General features: G+C 39.6%; 1 non-coding gene across 1 annotated transcript; it reads left to right on the top strand.

Moving 5' to 3' along the window:
* The first annotated feature begins 7,443 nt into the window (after positions 1-7,443).
* LOC131161067 (small nucleolar RNA R71) lies at positions 7,444-7,549 on the top strand. The gene has a single exon (XR_009138228.1). It is a non-coding gene; the product is annotated as a small nucleolar RNA R71 (small nucleolar RNA).
* Positions 7,550-10,178: the final 2,629 nt, after the last annotated feature.

Genomic DNA, 10,178 nt, shown 5'->3' with positions numbered 1-10,178 from the left:
TTTGTTGTTTCAAGCTTATGTTCCTTTTTGAGACGTTAATGAACTTATTATGAAAAGAGAATAATTCAGCTTGAAGTTCTTTATAAGAAGGCATGCTTTCACATGAATTACCACATGATTCATCACACGAATCTTCTAAAAAAGAGTAGTAAGAGTTTACCTCTTTGTTGTGTGCCATGAAGCATATGTTTGCTACTTCTTGACCGCTTGATTTGCTCTTCGATTCACTCGAGCTTGTGTCATCCTAAGTTGCCTTCATTGCATGCTTCTTTTTCCTCTTTTCTTTCTTGAGTTGCGGGCAGCTCGGTTTGATGTGTCCTACCGTTTTACAGTGATAGCAAGTGGGAGGTTCATTTTTGCTTTTGTATTCCTTTTTATTACTTTCACCTTTTTCAATTTTTGATCCATTGAATTTTATAGTGAATTTCTTGTTTCTTTTGAAGAATTTTCCAAGTCTTTCTAGTTTTGAATGCTAAATCTTCATATTCTAATTCACTAGATTCATTATCTTCTTCACTTGTATGTTCTTTCGAGGCTTTTAGAGCTATTTCAAAACCATTTCATAGGTTAGAAGTGATCCTATGAGTTCATCTAATGAAGTTGTTTTGAGGTTTCTACCTTCCGTTATGGCTGTGGCTTTTGGTTCCTGAATAGGTGGAAGTGCTCTTAGAATTTTTTGAATCATCTCATGGGTGGAATATGTTTTTCCTAAGGCACTTAGAGAGTTTATGATATGTGTGAACCTAGTGTACATGCTTGTTATAGTTTCATCGGAATTCATCCTAAAAAGTTTGTATTCACTAGTTAACATATCAATTCTACTATCTCTAACGTCTACTATGTCTTCACAGGTTACTTCTAATTTATCCCAAATTTCTTTAGCTGTTTTACACACCATTACTCTATTGAATTCATTTGCATCAAGTGAACAATATAGGGCGTTTATTGCACTTGAGTAAATTTGCAGCATTTTGTAATATGATTCAATTAGTTCTTTTTCTTCTTTAGGAACTTCTTTTCCATCTACTAGTTTAGTAGGGATTAGATTTCCATTTGTGACAACATTCCATGCCTTCCAGTCCATTGTTTGAAGGTAGACTCTCATTCGTTGCTTCCAAGAGGTGTAATTTAGTCTACAAAAAATGGGTGGTCTAGTTGAGGACTGACCCTCACCAAAGGGAGCTACTCCTATTTGTGCCATCTAGATCTTTGTATAGCTACTTGTTAGGATTTTCTATAATCGTGATTTGATACCAATTGAAACCTAAGGTGTAGTCCCAAAAGGAGGAGTGAATTGGTTATTCAAAATTCCTTAGAGTCTTTTTATGAGTTCTTGACTTTTTACAATCTTTTAAAGACTTCTTATATTTAGAGTTCTCTACCTACAGAACGGTCATCTTGACTCAACCTCACTGGTTTATTCCCTCAAATTTTACTCGAGAAAATGGGTTCTCTCGCATATGTGAGGAAGAGTGTCATGATCAAATGTCCCACATATTTGAAGAACTAACGTTAGAAATGTGGAGTGGACTAGTCTTATAGGGAAGGGATCTAGCCTTTGAGGTGTCGGGTCCTTCACCCTACCATCTTCTCACTTACTTGCCACATTTAATCAAGACCACCCTAGATGAACTTATTCTCAGACTAGCATGAATTCAGCAAATGCATTGGTCAACAGAAGATTCTTCATGCGTGTGGAATTATGGTGTCGTATCCTTAGCTTGACGTCTTTGTATTTGTCTAGAGCAGGTATATGTTTTTGTTTTCATTCTTCTCTGCTCAATTTTTTCTTACTTTTTCATTCTCTTTATTTTCATGGTCAACTAAGACAATCATTACACTCCTATAGTGTCTTCATATTTCCAATGGGAATGTGGCTCGAACAAGAGTCCATAGAAAAAAGTTTGTCTCTAGGGGTGGTTTGACCTTCATGTCTTGAGTAAGCTACAAGACCTAGATTTTTATATCTCTCCACTCGATGTCACCTCTAGGTTAGCAAGTGCAAGAAAAAAGACTAGTTGATAAAGGAATTCCAACAATAGAAGGAAAGTTGAGTTATATAAACTCAAAGTTTGACGTCTGAACTCGAGAAATGAACGATTGGCTTAACAATACCTCGCAAGGTGTCATAGTCACCACGGTTGTTCTCTCAGCGCTCTCAAAGAACCCTAAGTGCTGCAAATCACGTGTATATGTGTTTTTAGCCTTATGGAGTACCATTTAAATACAAGAGTTTACACAGCAATATTAACCCAAACAAACCACTAGTCAACTACCTAGAGTAATATCAAGTTGTCAGCCATGTTAGTGAGCATGATGACATCATGTAGCTAAGAAGCCTAAGCATGTAACACTATGTTATATAGTTGTATATAGAGGATATAAGATATATGTTAGCATGGTTCACTGGAATTTATTTTCAAAAATTTTTAGTGCCATTTTTGTGCATGAATGTGCCATGCAGTATGTCACCCCTACCCCCAACTTAGAACTTCAGTGTCCTCACTGAAGTGTAGAAAGAATAGAACTTGGACATGGGCGAGGACAGTGCTCGGTGCCAGTAAGAACAAACAGTGTACCTACAAAATATAATATCCAGAATAACATGCATGCAAAAATATACTTTAGCACAAAAGACACATCGGAGCCAAAACCACCATGAAAGTATTCATTAATATGCAAAATAGCATTACAAAGTAGATAGGCACATTATAAGCATTACAAATGCTACAAAATCATGGTGGAACACTAGAAAACAAAACAAAACAAAACAAAGCAAAGGTGTCCCCCTAGTTTGTGCCAGCTTCCTGGTCGCGGGGTCGAGTCCCATCGAGGTATTTGTTGTAGACGTCTATAAGGTGCCCGGACCAAGTACACGGCCTCCTCCTATGCTCCTGAACTCTTCCGGCCCCTCAATGAAGAAACCCATCGTGACAAGGCTCGAAGCCATCGCCGCTTAGAGGCAGGTTGGGATGAAGCATGGGAGGATGCCAGAGATGAGTCAAGAGGGGAAGATATTTCAAAGGGCAACTATGATCAACCAAGCTGTAATGAGAAGGCAGGATATGAAGTGTCGAGGAAAAGCAGGTTTTAAAAAACTTTTCGGTGCTTAAGATGAGGGCGCATCCAACTTAGTGCTAGTTGTGGACATGGTCGACCCTCCCATTATTTTCCAATCTCAGAATAGCACAAGGCCTAGACCATGTCACCCAAACACATAATGGTCGCTTCCTTCGCACCCCTAACTTATCCTCAGACCTACTCCAAAGACTCTAACTTCTAACTAATCTAATCTAACTAATCTAAGGAACTAAAAAAGAAAAGAAAAACTATCGGGTTGCCTCCCAGAAGTGTTAAGTTTACCGTCTTCAGCCATACACGTTGGAGCTCAACCTGAACTTATCTTAGTTCCCAGTTAACATTGGTTTCCCCCTTCTCTTCCTCACACATGAAGTTGCACACCCCCAGCTTATTTTCAGAATTGGGGACCCAATCATGCTTTGTTATAAATTGCTCAAAAGGGTCCTCTACTATAGCATTGAATGGATTTTCGTGCTAAAGTGTACTATCCAAAGGGTATCTCCATAGCATTGAAGAAGCTACTTCCCTAACAATTTTTTCAATCACTTCTTCATCCACAGTTTGGACAGAATTAAGAGGATGTTAGGAAGCATTAAATACATTCAACCTACGTTGCTTATGGCCCCATGAGATGTCCATGATCCCCATCCAACATTGAATGCAAGCATTGGTTCTGGCTAGGAATGGTCGTCCCAAAAGGACAGGGATCGGATTTATGGAAGTCTCCATATCTCAAATGATGAAATCAACAAGGTAATGGAAATCTCCCACCTTGACTATCACGTCCTCTACCACACCCCGGGGTTGCTTCAGAGATCGATCAGCAAGACACAAGGTAACCAAGGTGGGCTGCAACTCTCCTGGGTTATGTTTCTGATAGGCCGAGTATGAAAGGATGTTCACGCTTTCTCTTAAATCTAAAAGAGTCCTATCAATGGTGTGATTGCCGACTACACATGAAATAGTGGGTGAGCCGGGGTCTTTTAGTTTGGGAACGAGGTGCTTTAGTATTATGGAGCTCATGTGCTTGACTTGTTAAACCAAATCATCCATGTGTACCCTTGACCCCATCTCCTAAGTTGACAAGTCCCTAAGGAATTTTGCGAACGTGGGTTATTGCTTAATGTCATCGAGGAGAGGCTTATCCATTCTCACTTGTTTAAACATGTCCCATATGGACTCAGTGGAGGCCTCTTTCCCAAATATAGAGGGTGCAAATAGGGCTGCAGGATGTGTCACTGAGGAGCCGTGAAAAGCCCTATGGGGGCGAAGTGAGGTGTAGTCCTCCTGGTGGTGGGTGTGAGATTCAGGGGTTTGTGTACTGTTGACTTTTTGGTCACATTCCTATTTTGATTATGACAAACCACAGTATCTCATCTGTGTGCTTTGAGTATTTGAGTAGGTTTATGTTTAAGTTAGCATAGCAGATGATGCAATTTGGAAGCCATAAAGAGCACCTAAACGAGCATACCCTGGTATATTCCATGGAACTGCAAAAGAGCAGCGCATGAAGAATGATTTCTACTTTAAGTTGTATTTTTATATTTATAATTCTAGTCTGTAATTATAACCCTTGGTCTATAATAATTAATGCATGGCATGCATAATAGGACTATAAGCTCAGTAAGGACCATAGGAAAAATCAATGACCATAGTTTGACCATAGGGAACCATAAGACCTTAGGGATCGGTCGACCATCACCGGATTCTTAGGAAAAATTAAACTGACCATAGGTCCCAAAATATCGCATGAAAAAGTCCCCCATATCTTAGAAATAGTAATCATGTGAATAGTGGTGACTTCAGAAGGGAATTAAGACCAAAATGCACAATCTTCGATCAACAGAACCATAACACACATAGATCTTCGGTCGGCCGAATATCCCCAGGGTCAATCGTTGACCATTTGGTCAACCAATCTTGAAATGAACTACAACTTTCTGGTCGACTGAACTGGCACGTGGGGAATTCCCAATGCCCTGGTCGAACGAACTCCTAATTGTAAAATAGCTTGGTCAACCGAACGTGCAAATTTGGTCAACCGAACTCAGTCAGGTCGATTGAACCTCAGAGGTTCAAAAATCGCCTCATGTCTGGTCGACCAACACCTCAGTTCAAAAACACCCTAGTTGACCAAACTAAGCAATCTGGTCTACCGAACCTTAAAAATGGTTGATCGAACCTCTCAGGTTGCTCAAATTTTACCAAAGTTAAAATGGGGTTATTTTTTATTAAACATACTTAATCTTTTCTAAAAATCAATCTATGTCCTCCAAACGGTTATTTTTTGAGTGTGTCTATATATATGGGCTCATTTGCAAAAATTAAAGAGTGATTAGGGATTTTGATTAGGAAAATTTTCTCTGAAAATTTTGAGAGCACCCTCTTCATATACAAAGCCAAATACTCTTTCTTTTATCATCCCTTTGCAAAAATTTATTTGAGTCAGAGTATTCTGAATCATCCTACATTGGTTACCAAAGTTATAACTCTCATTGCTTTCATTGTTTGACTATTTTTTAATTGAGAGTTTAGCCAAAGTTTCCCTCCCCCCCCCCCCAATTTAATTAATAAATTCATTGTGTGGGGAAAACATTCTTTGCATTATTATTGCAAGACTCATTAAGCTTGTCTTGTGATTTATGAAGCAAATTTTTTTTTGAAAGCTAGTATTACTAATATCTCTTGTGATTAAATTTTGAGAAAATCATTTTGAGATATTTGATTACATTCATGGAAAATCTTTGAAACCTTACTTGTGATTGATATATAGTTGTTAATTGTTTCAAAGATAGATTGATAATACACTCGCATGCTTGATTGCTTATTGACTTTACCTTAAGTGTTATTGTACATATCTTCATTGAGCTTATAGATCTATCATTTGAAAGTGCATTAGTTATTGCTTGTGCATATCAGTACAAATCTGCTTGTATTAGAAGCAACTTTATTTGTACGCAAAAATTGATTTGATTGATTGTATTCCAGGCGTAGGCCTAGAGAGGGAGACTTGCCCTATGAAAAGTCGCAGATTGGTTTTGACCCGATTAGGAAAAATATGTGCGCCATCCTGGTAAGGTGTTGTAAATGGTGCCGCTCCACCCATTAAGTGAGCCGTAGTGTTAACCTTCTTACTTGTGAGCTCGAGGCGGGGACGTAGGTAGTATTTGCCAAACCTCGATAACATATCGTGTGTGTACTTTATATGTTTCACACTTTACTTACTACACATGTATATTATTTTCAATAGGCTGTAAATGCTACACATGATTCAATTTCTACATATTATATCTATCTGCGCATTTGGGATTGTATAGACCAATTCCAACATGTACCCAACTAAAGGAAGAGAGCATGCATGAATCAACGTTGGGTGCTTCCAGTTTTATATCTTTATTTTTGCCCTCGTTTGATTGCTCCTTACCTTGTTCATCTATCATCCTGCCACTTTGGAAGGTGGTCACCACCTGGGCTTGCTTAGGGTATGATGAGGGACCAGCTTCCAATTCACATTCCACCCTATATTGTCCCTTAGGATTTTCTATAGGCTAACTCAGCAACTTGCCTTCATCTCGTCGACTCAAAGTAGCATCTAGTTGCCCGAAGGTGGCCTCTAGCTTTGCAATGGATTGGGAATGGTAGTGAAGGAGTTACAGATCCGTATGGAGATCAGCCTCAATATTCTCAAGGGTTCTCAGCATCGTCTCCTAAAATGTGTCATATTTAGGCAGAGGTGAAGGCGGTTGCTGAACGGTTGAAGATCTGGGGGTAGAGTCCGAATGATTTTGGAGATTTTCATGCAAGTGTGGAGGCACAACATTAAGGTTTTGTTGAGGTCTTTAGCTTTGAAAACTTGGATCTTGCGGCCTACAGGAGAAGTTAGGATGTTGTTTCCACTCGGGGTTGTAGGTATTCGAATAAGGGTTGTTAGACGACTTATTGTACCAATTGTGGGTGGCCTTTACTTCCTCCAACACAAGCTCTGGCTGGGAGTGTGCATGCAAGAAATTATAACATGTGCGTGAAGGGTCGGAGCAAATTGTTCAAACCTTTGCACACACTATTGGCTGTGGTCCTAAGGACAAGCATTGATCTAACTTTTTAGATATAGTACGTAGAGTAGGGGCTAGGTCCTAGTTTGTCGTCAACCTGTAGACTCCCTTAGGTTTAGAAGTTGATGGATTGGGTAGTCTACGAATGACAGTCGTGTGCTGCTGAGAATTTTTAGCTAAGTTTTCAAAGAGAATTCAGGCCTCATTCTCGTCCTTTGTGAGAAAAGTACCTCCGCACAATGCATCTACCATAGACCTTTCTCTCTCATCCAACCCTCCGTAAAACGTTTGAACCGACTGCCACTTAGGAACCTGATGATGTGGGCATTTACAGAGCAAGTCCCTAAAGCGCTCCCAGGTCTCAAAGAAAAGTTCCCAATCCGTTTGTGTGAAACTTGTGATTGCCCTCCGCAGCTGGTTAGTCTTCTCTATTGGGAAATACTTTTTCAGAAATTCATGCTACATGGTGGCCCCGCTGGTCACTGAGTTTAGCTCTAAAGATGTCAACCAATATTTGGCCTTATCCTTAAGAGAGAATGGAAAGAGCCTAAGATGAAGGGAATCATCACTAAAATTAGGTATTCAGATGGTGGAGCAAATCTCCAAGAATTCATCTAGATGCTGATAAGGATTTTCGGTGGAGTTCCCACGAAAGTTGGGCAGCATCATGATGATTGAAATCTTAATCTCAAATTGTGCCACCTGAACATGTGGGAACCAGATGCGGGACGGTGATGTGTATGCACTAGGTACAAAGTAGTCCCTAAGAGGCCGAAAGGGTTGCTCTCCTACCATAGGTAGGCAGGGAGATTGGGGTTCCAGGATTTATTTAGCGGGAACCGGTGGGTTGTTTCCGGCCATGGCTTTCAGTTCAGACATTTTAGCCTTCTCTAGATTAGAGATAAGTTTCCTAAAGGACCTACGGGATTTTTCAATCTTAGGATCTATGGGAATTATCTCGGGTTCCGAAGAACGCAGACCAAACATACACACTTTTAAGCACAAAGATTCAAACTTCAAAAATAGTAAAAAAATAAAGAAAATAAAAATAACAAAGAAAGTAAAAATAAAAGGCGAGCAAATCAAAAGAACAAGGCAACAATACTCTAAGGTGGAAGTTTGCTTATAACCGTAGCCAAGTCCCCGGTAAAGGAGCCAAATTTGGTAGGCTCACCAAGGCTTGCGTCCTTAACTACCGAAAATAATATTTATAAAACCTAACTATCCCAAGTTCAATAGAAAGTGGGTAAGTCAGATATCGATATGCGGGGACTTAAAGCGCAATTATCGAACTACTTCTAATATAGTTTATTATAGCCTTGTTATGAAAAAGAAGTAAAAGATGATATTTTTGAGAGGTTTTTCTATCCAACTTTTGAAAAGCATTTAAATGAAGATGTAAACTAACAACTTCTGTAAAACAAGTAAAATTCTAAGTTACCTTACTCCTACAAAGCAATGTTGATGGCTGAATCAAGCTCTGGATGCCATGCCTCTAACTATGCTCCTTCAGACTTTGATAAAAGTACTATCCCGAGAATCTCAGGCTAAAGCGGGAGAGGCATGTGCAAGGGCACAGGGTAGCAAGGGTGCACCAACCGTCCAGAGCACGGTCAAGAACCAAAGTATACCTTATCTCAACGATAACATACACCTCCAGAGTATCTGTAGCCAACTATTTCCCCCTGACAGAAACTTAGTAGTGCTTATCCTTATTTGCAACCTTTCATCACACACATAGCAGTAAATCGAAAGCAAGTAAAGAATGTTGTAAATGGAAAGTTGTAAAGGAGAAAGCATGTAAAAATGTGAATACACATCACATAGAGAGCACATGAATGCCGCCACTTGTCACATATCGTCAGACACTTCATACACACATTGAAACAAGAATTGGAAAACTATGCTAACTAATCTACAATGGCTCTCAATGACATCTTAAGTTTGTCACTAACGTAATAGAGGCCAAAGAGGAACCCACATCTTGTGTTCGTAGAGAATACTTATAGGCTCTAGGGTTTACAAGGGTTGTTTTACACGTTAGGAAAGTTTGCATCAAATTTCGCACAGATTATTGTCGCTATCAACCAAATCGCCCTTCTATTATTCTTGTGTGCGCCTTAGTCGAGACTCAAGGGAAGTTAGGGATTCGAATCTTCAATTTCCTCGACTTCATCGTGCCTCAGGTTCTTGCTAGTCAAACTGATGGTCGAGACTTGCAGGATCTCGATCTTCAAGAAATCTCAAGAACTCGACATGGTCACCCCTGGAGGTCTCTTGGTCGATCACTTTGTCAGGACTCTCGGTATTTCTGCTCTCAGTTTTGTCTCAGTATCTCGATGTGGTCGCCCTAGAGAGTCACTTGGTTGAACACTTGGTTGAACCTTGTAGCATTCTGATATCAGTCTGAACCTTGGAGCCTACAATGGAAGACTAAGTCGCCCCGATGTGTTGCTGGTCGCGCCACATGGTCGAGCATCATCTTCGTGCCCTCTGATGATCTGAAGCTTCTAAAGTTTGGTTGAGCATCTATTGACCTAACTGGGATTTTCAATCAGTTTTGGTGATAACAAACAAAAGATAATCTAACTTGGAATGGTTGAGTAATAATGTTTTAGGATTGACAATAAGGATCATCATGGACCATCAAGCTATATTCACCAACAAGTGATCCAAGAGAAGCCCAAAGCAACACTACATTGATCAATGCATAAGAAATCTAAAACCAGCTCAAGCTAAACTCCAAGGGATTTCAAAGTGACCATGTCATGAAAGATTTTGAGCTTAGAGTATAAGGTTTTAGGATGAGCAATGTAAGTACTTCAAAGTTGAATATCTATTGAAATATCATTTGAAGATCTTTAGGGGAAATACGTGGACTTAGAGACCTATTTTAAAACCCCGGAAAAAGTTTTATAAAAGAGTAAAGTGACTCGTTCTGAGTTATGCTTCCAAGTGCAGAAGTGTCAAGTTGTATCAAGGATAAGTCCAAGATCGTATTCCATAGAGACCACTGTGTATCAAAGTGTTTTTGAAAGTTTAGTA

The sequence above is a fragment of the Malania oleifera genome, chromosome 7 (assembly GCF_029873635.1).
Source record: "Malania oleifera isolate guangnan ecotype guangnan chromosome 7, ASM2987363v1, whole genome shotgun sequence".
NCBI lineage: Eukaryota > Viridiplantae > Streptophyta > Magnoliopsida > Santalales > Ximeniaceae > Malania > Malania oleifera.
The sequence above is the reverse complement of the archived record's forward strand: the minus strand, read 5'-3'. Positions and strand labels throughout refer to the sequence as shown.